We start from the raw sequence: 14,603 nt of genomic DNA, 5'->3' as shown, positions 1-14,603 counted from the left end.
GAGGCAGCGAGCGGCGGCGGAGAGAGGGAGGGAGGCGGGAGGCGGGAGGCGGGCGGGAGAGGTGGAGGGCGGTCAGGGTTCCGGGGACCGCCCCGCCCTCGCGCTCGCCGCCGACTCGGCGCTGCGGGCTGGAGCGGGCGGCCGGGCGGCTGCCTGTCCAGGCCGGGGCTGGCCGCGCATCGCGTCGCCGTGCAGTGCGCCGGGTCTCCGGGAGATGGCTTCTCCGCTCCCGCCCGCTGCTCCCGCTATTGTCTCACCCGGGGTGGCCTGATTCTGCGGGCTCGCGCACGCTTGTGGCCCGGAGGGCTTCCCCCGCGCCCCCCCTCCGGAGCCGGTCCCGCGCCCTTTCCTGCCTTCCCTGCCGCCCCGGGGTGGGGGCCCCAGGGCCGGCGCGCGCGGCGCGCAGCGCGGAGAGGGGAGCGGCCCGGGAGCGGGCGGTGCGCGGCCGGCGCGCCCGGGTGTTGGGGACGCCCGGAGCTGCGGAGCCGGCAGCCCCTGTCGCCGAGCACACGCCACGTCGGTTCTTCGCGGGGAAGCCCGCAGCGAGCGCAGGTAGGACGCGCGGCGAGAGAGCGGAGGTCAGGGGGCTCTGGCTCCAACATGGCATCAGCCAAGGGGCAACAATGGAAGGAGCCCTGGGCTCCCGGGGGCCGGCCGAGCCGCGGACGCGGTGGCTGCGAGAGCTCCGGCCGGCGGCGCCCTGCAGGTGGCCGACCCCCGCCGCCACCCGGTCCCTGCAGTTTCGGGGCGTCTCGGGCCCCGGGGCACCGCCTTCCCACTCCTTTCCCTCTCAGCACACTTCCTGGCTCCCAGCTGCAAGGCGATCTGAGCCAGCCAGTGGTTGGGGGGGTTGGTTTGTTTAAGATAAGAAATAAAAAGCAAGACCTGCCCCGGAGTGGGGGTAGCGGGGGTTGGCGCTTTCCCTTGCAGTGGGTGAAAAGTCAGCATCTAGCTTGGGGAATATATACATTTTTTAGCCAGACGGAGGGCGTACTTGGCTTCTGCCTTATAAGGGTACTGCAGCACCGGGAGAAGCTGGAGGGGGAAGAGAGGGACCCTCAGGCCCGAGTTTCTGGACCCTCCGGGGAGGCGCTGCTCTCCTGGCTGGTACTTGTCTCTCGTTTTCGGCTTCCGACAGTGGCGGCTTTGATGTTGGGGAGCAGTCGCAGCAGCAGGAAGCCCAGGGGACGCTGCCAAGCTGGGGTGGGGTGAGGTGGGGAGCCAAGGGGTTTGGCTAGCTCCTGGGTTGTGAGAAGAGATTACCAAATGTATGAGGTTAGTGTACACACCCTGGTTGGCTGAGAGACGCGCGCGCGCGCGCGCGCGCGCGCGTGCGTGTGTGTGTGTGTGTGTGTGAGAGAGAGAGAGTGTGTGAGTGTGTGTGTGTGTGTGTGTGTGTGAGAGAGAGAGAGAGAGAGAGAGAGAGAAGAATCTTCCATTGCTCCTGCTCCTTCAGGCCAACCTTCTCTCCCCCTCCGTCCCCACCCCCTTTCGAGGTCTTTGTGGCTTCCCTGTCCCAGTCCCACCAGCCACGCCTGGGATGGAATCTCTATTGTCTTCTGGTGCCCTGATGGCTTCCCCCCCCCTCCAATTCTGTTGGGGAATTTTGTACCCCGGGTTGGCTGGTCCCAGCATGGCACCAGATTCCTGAGCGCACAGCTACCCGGGCTTCCAGAAGTGGGCCAACACTGCCCCTCCTCTCTCTCAACTACCTGGCTGTTTGGGATGTGGCCAAGCAGATGTAAGCAATTTGCACTGAATTCCAACCCTGTATCAGTTGCTGAATGAAAACTTACACCACCACCTCGCTAGGCCTTGGAAAGATATTGGGAAAGAAGCGTTCCAGGGGGTGGCAAACCCGATCCCCAAGTATTCCTCCTTCCCCAAGTCCAACTGTGCATCCTACAGCTGAGAGGTCATGGGGCTTCAGAACTTCATCTCCTCCAGAGCCTGGCAGTCCCATCTGGGGTTGTGTCCATGGAAAAATTAAGCAGAGGCCCATTTCCTAGCACTGCCTGGCATCTAGTGCCTGAGGAGACCGGTGGCTGTGAGCCGGAGCCCTGGGCTGAAGCTGTGGCTGCTTCTCCTTTGGCCTTTGGGTGAGCTCAAGGTTTGATTTCCATGACTCTGAGTTTACTGCTGAGTGTGCATGGGTGTGTGTGTTTCTGAATTGGATCAAGCTCGCAGCCCTAGCGGGGGAGGGAGCTTGTGCATTTTCCTCTAGCTGGAAGCATAGGGGAAGGAGGCCCCATGGATCTGGGGCCTCAGGATTTTCTCTGAGTGCCTCCTTTGGGATTGCCCAGTGACCTGGAATGCTTTTGGTCTTTGCCATGACACAGTGGCTCTCTAGCAGACACCCCACAGCCCTGTGGGCCTTTGGTCCCCTCTCTGGTTTCCTCACCGCACTTGGCCTAGGTGCTTTGCAGGTGCCTCATGGGATTGATCCTTTAGCTTGGACAGCCCTGACACAGCCAGCACCGAGGAAAATGAGAGAACTGTGTTCCCTTTGAGGGGTTCGTGGCTGGCTGTAAATTTCAGGCTCCTCGTGCTCCTAGGATGTGAACTTGGACTTGATAAAACAGAGTAGTAGAGAATATAGTGGGTTGAATTGGGGTCAGGAGGCTTGGGTTAGAGTCCCGGTGTGAGTGTGAGCATGGACAACTTATGAACCCAAGACTTAGTTTGTATAATCTGTAAAATGGGGGAAACATACCGTTGGCTCATGAGATTGCTTTAAAGATGAAATACACTGCTTACCACGAACTGAACAAAATTAAGTGTGCAAAAGCACTCTGGAAACTGCAGAGTACTAGACCAGTGTGGGTTATACACCCTGAGGTTAGCTTTGGTTACAACAAGGGAGGGATAGCTGGTGGATTTTGCGAAAGGAGTGGGAGAAAGGGATGGAATAGAGAATGTGCTGGAATCTAGGATGAGGGAAGAGTGATGGGCAGATGACAAGGTAGCTATTTCTTGGGTTACTTCTCTTTTTTCGGGGGGGTTACTTCTCTTTAAAAAGTGTTGGCAGGATGGGAGCTAGGAGAGAGGGAAAGGCTGCTTACTAATATCTGTAGGGAAGTAGGGAAACAAAGACCCACCAAAGGTGGGCTACTGTCCATAGACAGGGTAGTGCTGAGCTGGCAAATAATATAATAGCTAACATTTACTGATGTTAGTCAGCTGGTAAATGACAGAGGATGGATTGGAAGCAGGCTGTTTCATTCCAGACCCTGTGCTCATAATCTCGATGCCACTGTGAGGGTGATACCAGGTCTCGGGAGGACAGAAAGGGCAATGAAATTCATTCAGACCAGATTCCCTTACTTGAACGCCCTTGACAGGTCACCAGACTGGGATAGTACCTTAGATAATAAACTTCCCAGGGGCAGGGGACTAGCACGGCACCTCCTTAATTCCCAGGTGTTTGGGGGTCAAAGGACACGTATGTGAATTCCTTGAGATCCTGCCTTACCTTTTTCTGCTTTCTCATTCATATCCCTACCTCAATGTAAGGAGAAGACTAGGGGTAATCAAATCGAGTAATTTTGCTACCTTCTGGGCAACATTAGTAAGAGGTTTGGGACTTGGGGTACTCCGGAAATTCAAGGCAAATCTTTTGTTTTAGTAATTCTGTGTCTGTTTTATTTCATGCCTGTTTTACAAAATGAAACGTAGGAGGCTGTTACTCTTGCGTATCTTGTGACCGCATACAGCTTTAGAACTGGCAAGGAGGGGGCCTGGGTGGCTCAGTGGGTTAAAGCCTCTGCCTTTGGCTCAGGTCGTGATCCCAGGATCCCTGGATCGAGCCCCTCTCGGCTCAGCAGGGAGGCTTCTTCCCCCGCCCACCTCTCTGCCTACCTCTCTGCCTACTTCTCTCTCTCTCTGTCAAATAAATAAAATCTTAAAAAAAAAAAAAAAAAGAACTGGCAAGGACTTTGGAGGTCATTTCTCTGAAATGAAGTGACTCTTCCAAGGTCACACAGTTACTAGCAGTGTTAGAACTTTACCCTTGCCCCATTGGATCACAATATGACTGACGACAGGACCTACCTTTCAGCACTTCACAATCGTGTGCAGACCTTGTCAGTGATTTCATTGTTGGGGAATTCTCTCAGAGCACTAATGATGGAATTCACTCACCCCAAATTCATGTGTTGGTTAAAGACATTAAGGACATAGAAGACATTGTTCGTGCTGTGGAGCAGAGGTCCTCAAGGTCAGGAGAAGGAAGAGGAAAGAAGTTCTCAGTATTCCTGAGGCAGAACACAGAACCTGGGGCCGAAGGATCTAGCCATTCACTCCTTCCTCTTTTGAAATACTTCCCATAGGAAGTCTCACCCTGCATAGGCTCTGTAGTATATCCAAGAGGAACCAGAGATCATTTGCCTCTTCAGAAAATGTTTTCCTTTCACCAATGCTTTATCATTCCTGCCTCTGTTCCTTCCTGAAAACTCTCTTCATTCCCTTTTTCCTGCAGTTTTCTCTCTATCCCGCCAGCCAACCCTAGATTGGTGAGATCAATCTCCTGGTGGCAATGCTTTCTTTTCTTCTTGGCAGTTCTTCCTACAACGCTTTGTGTGTCCTTAGTCTCTGCTCCTGAGGGTCCTGTCCTGGAGACTCGATTCTACCTTGTCTCCTCTCCCTGTATCCTCTGCAAATGGAGGTGGGTGTCAGGAACGAGAGCTGCTCTACTCAACATGGCTTTGTTGTCCATGCCCGGCTAAGCCCAGGCCCACCAGGAGTAAGCTTGCGTAGAGGCTTCCTCTCTAGCTAAGTTCTTCTGTCTATCTTAGTGTAGTTGGTACCCTTGACAGCCAACCAGGAGACATAGGGTGAGTGGGAAAGAGGAAAGAACCAAGAAGATTCTATTTTGAGGAAATGCTACAGTGTGCCTTGCTAGGGAGAAGAAATAGATAATAGATACGAGCCTTTCTTGTCTTAGGTCTTAGACGAATCCAGAACACAGGAGAGTGTCCTGATGGGGCTTTTCCACTGCTGAAACATCTCTTGAGAGTCGGTCTTTTCCAGAAGCAGAGCATCTGCCACGTTCCTGATTCGCCCTGTGGTTAGGTCTTCCTGAGGATAAGTAAAGGAAGTTAAACTGATAAGGAGCACCATTAAAGTATATTTAATTCTGACCCAAAAAGGAGAGATCGTTTGCAAATTGGGTATTAGGGGAAGCTGGGAGAAAACATCTCTATTATTTCCTCCCAAAATGTAATGGCCAGGATTTCATGTTTCCACTCTAGACTTCAAGAAGGCAGAGTTGTTTTTGTTTTGTTTTAATTAAGGGAAAAGATAGATATAATTCCCTGACAAGTGACTTTGAAAGATAGAGTGGTTCCAGAGGGTTGGCAAATTCTCTCAAGTGCAATTTTCACAACACTGTTGCAGATGGTTCTGGAACACAAGGAGAGAAGGAGCCACCGGAACAAAAGTTCAAGTACCAAGAAGGGTAAGAGTATGTGATGAAGAATAGCCAGGAGCACTGAGTGTCTGTCCTCTGGTAGCTTTTTTTCTTTCTTTTCCTCTTCTTTTTCTTCTTTTTTTCCCCAGATTTTGCTTTTTTTTTTTTTTTCCTTAAGTTTTAATTTTAATTCCAGTTAGTTAACATTTAGTTTCAGGTGTTGTCCCCTTATAACTTTTCTTTTCTTTCTTTTTTTGTTTTTTGTTTTTTTTTTTTAAAGATTTTATTTATTTATTCAACAGACAGAGATCACAAGTAGGCAGAGAGGCAAGCAGGGGGTTGGGGACCAGGCTCTCTGCTGAGCTGGGAGCCTGATGCGGTGCTTGATCCCAGGACCCTGAGATCATGACCTGAGCCGAAGGCAGAGGCCTAACCCACTGAGCCATCCAGGCGCCCCCACTTTGTAATTTTTCGGACATTATCTTTACTTTCCCCATCCCCTAACTTCAGAGGAAGCCATGATGGTGAAAGTCCTTAGCAATGGGACAGCTGCAATTCAGATTAGGTTTGCTTCAAAAGAAGATCAAGAAACATGCCAAAGATAATTAGAAAAGAACCACAGTTTGAATCCAGGTCAGGATACCTCCGGCACCTGTGTTTCTTCCTCCGGGACTCCCCTGTAAGGGACCTCTGAGAGAAAAGTGCTGATGAGGCCCAAGTTCTGAATGAGATGGGGTTTCCCCAAGAGTCAGTTAACAACAGAAAGGGTTGTTCTCAAAGTCGTTTGTGGAAGAAGCTATGGCCTCAAAGGCAGAGAAGTCTCAGAAGAGAATGGTTAGAAAGAACTCATTCATTCATTCAACAGATGTTTTTGAGGGCTCACTAATGACTGTCAGTGCTTTCAGTGGTGAGGACAGAGAGCCTTCCAGAACTTACAGTTGAGTGGGGAATACAGACAAGTAAATAGGCTGTGGGGTGAGTGGGTGGGTGGGGGAGAATGGGATGCTTTGGAAACTCATAAGGGGGGCATTTGGGGTAGTCAGACTTCCTGGAAGAAATTTGATGTTAGCCAAGATCAGAACAATGTGTAGAAATTGGGCTGGGGGACAAAGTGAAAGGCAAAGCCGGTGAGGTGAAGGTACTTTAATCTGGCCAGACCCATTGAAGGAGTTTGTATCTTACAGTTTATTCACGATGTACCTGACACTCTCCTCAGGGCACACGAGTGAAGAGGACAGCCCCTGCCCTTCTGGATTTTGTGTTCTGAGAGAACTCAGCTCACTAAGAATAAATTTCATGAAGCTTCTTTATTTTGCTGAGAGGGATTTTATACTGGTAGATCAGGAAATTCCTTATAGACAAGCTCTGCCTGAACTTAGGGAAAGTTTGAGAAAGACTCAGGATAGTACTATGGGTAACGTAGGGTAGAGACAAAAAGTGGGTTAATTAATGGTTGGTTAATTCTTCTCCGACACAAACATCTTCAGTGCCTCTGTTCCTTCATTCTTATATTCACTGATTCATCAACTGAAGGGCACTATAAATGTAGTATATAAGTAAGAGTATGGCTTTAGAGTCAATTCCGTGGGTTCAAAGCCTGGCCCTCCCACATACTAGTTGTTTGATCTTGGGAAAGTTACTTCATTTCTCTGTGCTTCTGTTTCCTCTTTGTAAGATGGGGAACATAATAGTACCAAGGGAAAAAAAAGGCTGTGGTAGAAATGAAATGAGTTCATTAGTGAACTAACTCTCTAGAACAGTGCCCAATACTTAGGAAGGGCTTAATAAATGGTGGTGGTTACAATTGTTATTAGGGATACAAACTTAAATTCAGTATGGTCCATGACCTTGAGGTAACCACATTGGACTCCAAAAACTGCAGGTGAATGGATGAACTGCTTTATGGCGGGGTCATTCCTATAAGCTCACTGTGAGGCACTTGTCACACCGCCACTCCGAGAGCTGGTGAAATCTGAGGCAGCATTTAAGAGAAGCGTAGAAGCTAGGACCATGGTGCTTCATAATTGGGGGGGCCTCTAAACCCTGAGAGTCTAATAAATGCTATAGGATATCAACCTGGAAAAATAAACTACAGTTTTGCCTTCCTCATTCAGAATCTCTAATCCTAAAGCAGGAAGGTGTTAAATGTTCTCGTCTGGGTTGGTCTGATCACTGTCCAAACACAGTATTTAACAGCTCTGTCCCTGGTGTGAAACATTGGGCTGAGCATTGTGGGGAAGGCAAAGGTAAATAAGAGATCAATTTTATTCTTAGATTAATGGGCTTCTGTCTGTGAAAGTGCTTTGTAACTGTGAATCACGTCCATGGACAAAGATGATTCTAATCACTAGTAGGTATAATGCGAAACAGTAAAAATGGCTGTGTTTAGAGTTGTCCAAAAGAGAACAGAAGTCACTTTCAGGCCTAGGAGATGAGAACAGGCTCAAATATAAGAGCAGGCCCTTGTAGAGGGCAAGGCCGAGAATATTCCAGAAGGCATGAGCGTGACTGAAGATTTGTGGGAAAGCTTGCCCTGGGGAATGGTTAATAACCATCAGCGTTTGGGGGCCATGCATGGACCTGGGCTTGGACTCAGTGTGGGGACTCTTGAAGGTCTGATAATGAAAGGGAGAGACAGAAACCTTTTCCTCAGAAGGATGACAGGAACAGAAACGTTGAGGCAAGGTTATCTTGGAAGTGGAGCACAGATGCTTTAGGGTTCGGTGGGGAGACAGACCTCCTTAAAAGGCTGTTTCACTTGTTCAGATAAAAGAATAGTAATTTTTGGTGCCTGATAGGTGCTTCCAGTAGGTTATTTCACTTAAGGAAAGTAATCCAAAGCTTGGAAAGGTGTAGACCAGTTTGAGAGAGATTGGAACAGGAAGGCTGGGATTTCCTTCCCTGGAGGTAGACTGGTTGTGACTCAGTCTGGAAGGAGCACTGAAGTGGGAGTCTGGGACCTCTGGGTTCTAGTCCCACTTCTGCCACTGACTACCTATGTGACTCTAGACAAGTCATTTCTCCCCTCTGGTCATTGGTTCTTTGTGTAAAATAGGGATTCGGGGGGTGCCTGGGTGGCTCAGTGGGTTAAGCCCCTGCCTTCGGCTCAGGTCATGATCTCGGGGTCCTGGGATCGAGTCCCGCGTCGGGCTCTCTGCTCAGCAGGGAGCCTGCTTCCTCCTCTCTCTCTCTCTGCCTGCCTCTCTGCCTACTTGTGATCTATCTCTGTCAAATAAATAGATAAAATCTTAAAAAAATAAAATAAAATAAAATAGGGATTCGGTTTTTCTCTGTGTTACGCTGTGCTCACCCCAAGGGTAGCTACCAACTGTCACCCACCACACTACTGTAGTACCACTGACTAGCTTCTCTGTGCCCTTTACTCCCATGACTTGCCATTCCATAACTGAAAGCCTGTATCCCCCTCTCCTCTTCACCCATTTACACAGTTGGTCACTGGTCCCCTTACTTGCAAAACAGTGGGCTGTCTTGTTTTTTTTCCTTGTTTATTATTTGCTTGCTCTTGAGTGGCTTGGGAGGTGAAGAAGTGTTTTGGGGTTCGAGGGGGACCGCAGAGCCGTATTGGGATGATCACTAAAGGCAGCTTGCGCTTTCAGTAAACAGGGATGTGCCTGGGGCCCATTCTACGGGATGGGAAAAACACGAAGAGTTTTGGCCTCAAACACGGTTCGACTGAATTCTTGATTCCACCGTCTGCGGGCTGTACGACCTTGGGTAAATTTTGCAGTCCTCTTCCTGTTTTCTACTTCCCTCATCCGCTAAGTAAGGATATTAATATCCACACGGAAGGATTGTTGTCAGGATTAAAGAAGACAATACCTGGCACAGACTTGCGGAGGGGAAAAACAGGTCTCCTTCTTTCCTTCTGTTTCGTGCTGCTCGTATTTGCTTAGCCTCTCCCCAGCCCTGCCCCGCCTTCTCCTTCCTCCCTTTCACCCAGACAAAGTATGACACCTCCACTCCTGTCCTGATAGCGGGCCTGTCCCTGGGGGAACTAACTTGACAGACTCTGTAATGGTGTTTACATACTTTGGAGTGGTATTTCCGCAAGGTGCTTCTGGAACGTTGGCCCTGATAGGCCTGCACACATATGGCCACTCCCTGGGACACTAACCCAGCTGCAAGCAATGTCAGCTAATCCCTCCTGAGAATGGCCTCTGGCAGTTGCTACCCTGGTGGATCCCGAGTGAGGGTCCCAGGGGCCTCCCTGGGCCGAAGGTGGGACTGATGGGATGGGGGTGTGCTACCCTGTGCCAGGCAGGCAGCTGGTCTACCCCTCTGCCCATGTAGACTAGAGCTCTGTCTCATAGATGACACCTCCCCACCGAGTGGGGCATAAGAGATAGGAGCAAAGCATCAGAGCATATCCAGAGCGACACCAAAAGGAATTGCCATGAGTCCTTGCCTTACGCCCCCATGCCCTAGGTCACTCCCTGCTTAGAAAAAAAACAAGTTGTCTTGAGCCCTCTGCACAGATGAAAGTTGTTTTAATGCCATCTAAGGCAAATGTGCTGTTCTTGTGCCCCAGACACCAGGGCCACCATTTCAGTCTGTTGTGTCGCACACCACCTCAGCGTGTTGAGAACGAGGAGCAGAAGTAAGGAAAAATTGGAGGACTTGACCAGGGAAAGCGTCTGAGGCTCTTGAGTCAGAGTAGGGAGAAGAGAGACAGAAAGCAGGGAGGAAGAGGGAGCCTTCGCAGCTGCACCTGGGACTTTGGAGGCCCTGAGAGGCAGCTGGTCGGGGAAACAGGGCATGGGGAGTCTTTACTAGGTTCTCAGGGCAGATGGGCCCGGGGTGAGGGCACTGGACCTACCATCAGGACAGGGGTGACCAGACTGATACGGGGAGTCCCGGCTGGGATCTGGTACCACAGGACACTGCCTGCTGCCTCCTCCCCAGGTCCCCATCTGTGCTTTCCTTTCCCTGTGGTCTGGGGATTCCGAACACTGAGAGGCCATCTTGGGGAAGGTCTCAATCTGAGTTCCCTCCTAGGGCCCTGCATTCCGAGTGGGGTTTTTCCTTTGACCTGGCGAAAATGGAATCCTTGGTCTCTATCTAGGTTCAGTGTCCTTGGCTGACCTGAGCAGGATATCCTGCCTGTTACCAGGAAAAGTGGAGTGGAACCTCACAGCTACTGAGGAAGGCCAGTAGCCACCTCGGTCAGTCTCTGCTGACAGTAGCCAAGGTCCGGGACTGGAGGGGGCGGTTGCCTGCTGGGCCTCACTGAGGGGCACAGGTGTTCTGGACTGGGGTTAAGAGCTGCCTCGGCCTCAGGCGCTGAGACCAGGGAAGCTCTGAACAGTCACTGCCAGCACCAGAGACCCACCCTGCCTACCTTTTAATTAATGGATCATTCCTCCCAAGCCACTAGAAATTTCCCTCACCACTTCCAGAAAGGGTTGGGTTGGGCACTCCTCTCCTCCTCAGACTCTGCTTTTCAAATGCAAATGTCTAGTGTCCCTGGGCAGGACTAACACCTTGGCCTCTAACACCCCTGTGTGAATTAGTATCAGATGTTTGGTGGTGTTTTCTGTGTGTGTGTGTGTGTGTGTGTGTTTTCTGGGCTGTACGATGGGGGTGCTTGAGAGGGGCACCCCTTCCCTTTCCTACCCTGATCTGACCCCAGGGCCTCTCCAGTGTGCCCTGACGGTAGGAAGTAACCCACCAACACCGAGGCCTGCCAGAAGTGACGTGGCCTTTGGGCGAAGGCCCTCCTGGGTTCATCTGCCTGGCATCCTCTTCCCTGGCATTCTGGCTCCCTGGTGCCCTGCGGGCCTGCCTCCAGTGTATTGGAATGTGGACAGGGAAGGCCTAGAGCTGCTCTCTGGAGCTGAAAGTTCTTGTTTTCTCTTTTTCTTCCGGGTTCAACCTTCTGTCTGCTTTTCTCAAACTTCTTTGCCTGTGACAGTAAGATTGTGAGTTCATGGTGTCTAACCCAGCTTCCTCTCCTCTCCTTCCTTCTCCTCTCAGGGAGCTGATGAGGGAGTGAGCAAGGTGTGGGGGAAGGTATGGGGGCTGCGTGTGGGCAGCTGTGATTGGGTAGGGTATGGGGGTTGCGGGAGGTGTGCGGGGCATGGAGTATGCATGGAGAGTGAGGGATGCATGTGGGCGTCTGGGGGAAGGTAGGGGTGTGGAGGGGGGAGGGAGGGGGTGGAAGAGGTAGTCTCGGGTATGTGGAGGGTGCCCAGGGAAGGGAGTGAGTGGTGTGGGGTACGTCGGGGAAGGTGTGGGTGATTACTGAGGCTTTAGGTCCCCAACAATGACTGTTGTCTCTCAGAGATATTCTTGATCTGAGGAGTGGAGTTAGCACTCACCGAAGACACTTTATTATCAGATCGCAAGTCTAGATTGCTGGTTTAGGGACTTTGGCAGCAGAGGGATAGTGGGCAGGGCTCATGGAGGGGGCAGAGCCCTCCTCCTGGGAGAAGGCAGGGAGCTTATCCTGGGCATGGTGTGGGGGGGCCTGGCCTTCGGCTCCCTATGTTCCCGTGGAAGACTAGCTCAGCTCTTTTCTGCTTGACTTGCTTCTGCCCTCCCGGCAGCCAAGCAGGTGGCTCTCAGCTGCCGGCAGCCCACCGCCCACACAGCCTGTCCCTGCCCACTGGCCCTCATGCAGGCCTGCGGGCAGTCGCCCCAGCTTTCCCACAGTCGGCACCACCACCTGGAGGCTGCAGGCCCCACTTTCTGCACTCCTGCGTGTTGGATTGTTCTGGGTCCTTGTCACCCTGATCCTGGGGCTCTGGCACGTCTGGGCCAAGTGAGTACTTGCTGGGGGATAGCCCAGGGCTGGACTCAGGATGATCCCTGAGTCCCAGCACCACATAGCTTCCCCACATCGAGGCTGTGGACCCTTCCCCACTCTGCCGCAGCTCCGGCGTGAGGCCCAGGGCAAAGTCCCTGACCCTTAACTGGGCCTTGGTCTGCTTATCTCTAGTAGACAGGAGGACCCAGTCATGGAGAAGAAAGAGAGCCTCTCAGGTGTCTAAGAAGTTGCTACCAGAAAACAACCAAAGCATTGTTAGCATTGAATTCATTGCAGATGCTCCCTTAAAAGTCCAAGCTCTGATCCCCAGCAAAGAGGTCCTTCAGGACAAGGTCCCACTGGCCTTATTCGGTGCAGTCTCATTAGTCCATTGCCCCTGCAATTACCTCAGGATACACCCCCTCTCCTTGCCATGGGCTTGGGCCATAATTTGAGGTACTACTCGGTCCTTGTAGATGCTGGTGGGCTGGGCCCGCCTAGCCCGTGAGCACTTGAGGGCCTGAGCTCGGGAGCAGTGAGGTGGTTCCCCACTGCCTCTCATCTCTTCCTCTGGTGAACCCTCCAGGCAGAGCAGAAACTTCTTGGTGTGTTCTGTTCTCCCTTTGGTGCCGTGGCTGCATGGGAACATCTGTGACCCGCTTTCTAGATCCTGTTTAATGGGCTGGCCGCCTCCAGGGAGTTTCCCTAGCCCTCACAGGAATCCCGGAGAACTGGATTCCAGAGGACACATGCTGGGGAAGTTGGCCTGAAGATTGTGCTGGAGGTGACAGGGGACAGTGTAGGCCTTGCAGGAGACCTCTGGTGCTGTGGAGCAGAGCTGAAGAGGGGAGGCAAAGGCCTTGAGGGGTAGTGTGTGCCCATCCCCCACGCCACCCGCTTTCTTACACCCTCCTCCCAGTGGGGTTTCCTTTGTACTTCCTGGGGTCTCCCCTATCCTTGGAGAGGTTACGGTTTCTTAGATGTTGGTCTTTGGAAATGTTGGGGTGGTTTTTCTGACATGGGATGGGCTGGTGAGAATCTTGTCCCTAAAGAGCTTTCCTTAGGTATTCCCTCAGCTGGATACCAGGATTGGCCAGGGAAGGTCCTGCTGGAGAGCTCCTTCCCCCGACCCCCATCCTGTCCCACTGCCTGTCTCTCGATGGCCAAGGAAGCTGAAGAGTAATTCTTAACCATTCTGCTCCTTGCAGGGCACCCAGCGGATCAGAACTAGAAGGGCTGGTTCTATGGGCTGTGGTGGCCCAGCGCAGGTGGGGGCAGGGAGGGGGGGAGCAGGAAATGCAGACCAGACGGAGAGGAGATGTGGCTGCTCTGGCTCCCGGGATGGTTCCTGGATTAGAGAGCCACACACTGCCAAGACCTTTCTTCCCTCTTTGCCAGGGGTTCCGTTCAGCTGACTGCCAGCTCCCCTTGTCTGATCTCCGTCGCCAGCTCGAGGAAGGAAAGTTTTGAAAGGAGCCACAAGCCGCCTGAACTCTTCCATCCCTGACTTTCTTTACTCGAGTCCTGAATCTCTGCAGGGTTTGTGGTAGGATCTGTGATTTTTCAGGGCTCCTGTGTGTGTGTGTGTGTGTGTGTGTGTGTGTGTGTGCGTGCGCACGCGCGTACACTGAAAGAATTGCATACCTGATTTCTGAGCTGAGGACTTTCGGGCTCTGAATGGGAACGCAGCTGTATCTAGCCATGTCACACAGGCTCCTAGCGTCTGTCTCTGTGCTTCTAAGACCCAGAGAGCCCTCTGCTAACTCTGGAATGAACTTTGGCTGCAGATGAGTGGAATGTCCAGAGTAGGCCCAGGGAACCCAGGGATGGAGAGTAAAGTTTCAACAGTGAAGACTGAACCATGTAGGAATGCTTTAATTTGGCCAAGGGGATGCTAGAGAGGGGCTGGGTGAGTGAGAAGAAAGCATAGACAGTTGTTTTCTGTCTTCCCACACTCAGAACTAAGCGATAGCCACAGAGGAGGAACATAGATACGTCGGTTCATGATTCAGTGATGGGCCTGACATTAGAGAAGCTTCTAGAGCTGTGCAGAAGCCAGGATCAGGTGGTTGTCTGATTGAGACAGGGAGCTGACCTTTCAGATACACCTTCCTGCTGGATTCATGATGCAGGGATGCTAATCTTCCCGGGTCCAGCTGAGCCTCTGGCGATGGGGACGTGGGGGGTGGGTTGGTAGGGCAGCAGGTGTATGGAGCAAGGAGTGGGGGATGGGTCCCTGGCTGCAAAGCCAGTGGGATTTTGGTATGGGTAAGTGCGGGTGTTGGAGGGTGGAGAGGGGCAGGGATCCTCTGAACACAAAACTCTGGAAGCCAAAGGGTTTAAGTCTGAATGGCTTCTTACTCCTTGACCCATTTCATTCTGAGAGGCAGTGCTGAAGGTCCCTTCCTCGGTAGTCCTAGAACTGAGTCC

General features: G+C 52.0%; 1 protein-coding gene across 3 annotated transcripts in view; it reads left to right on the top strand.

The window, feature by feature from the left end:
* The first annotated feature begins 118 nt into the window (after positions 1 to 118).
* PIK3C2B (phosphatidylinositol-4-phosphate 3-kinase catalytic subunit type 2 beta) overlaps positions 119 to 14,603 on the top strand; it is a 63,473-nt gene continuing 48,988 nt past the window's right edge. Inside the window, exons 1-2 of one of the 3 annotated variants that reach the window (XM_059413196.1) lie at positions 119 to 552; positions 5,395 to 5,455. The gene's annotated coding sequence lies outside the window, so the exon portion shown is untranslated. Of the gene's footprint in view, positions 553 to 5,394; positions 5,456 to 13,696; positions 13,720 to 14,603 lie in introns of those variants that run through there. The other 2 variants (XM_059413195.1, XM_059413197.1) reach the window with 2 other exon arrangements.

Source organism: Mustela nigripes, chromosome 10 (assembly GCF_022355385.1).
Source record: "Mustela nigripes isolate SB6536 chromosome 10, MUSNIG.SB6536, whole genome shotgun sequence".
In the NCBI taxonomy this organism is placed as follows: domain Eukaryota; kingdom Metazoa; phylum Chordata; class Mammalia; order Carnivora; family Mustelidae; genus Mustela; species Mustela nigripes.
The sequence above is the reverse complement of the archived record's forward strand: the minus strand, read 5'-3'. Positions and strand labels throughout refer to the sequence as shown.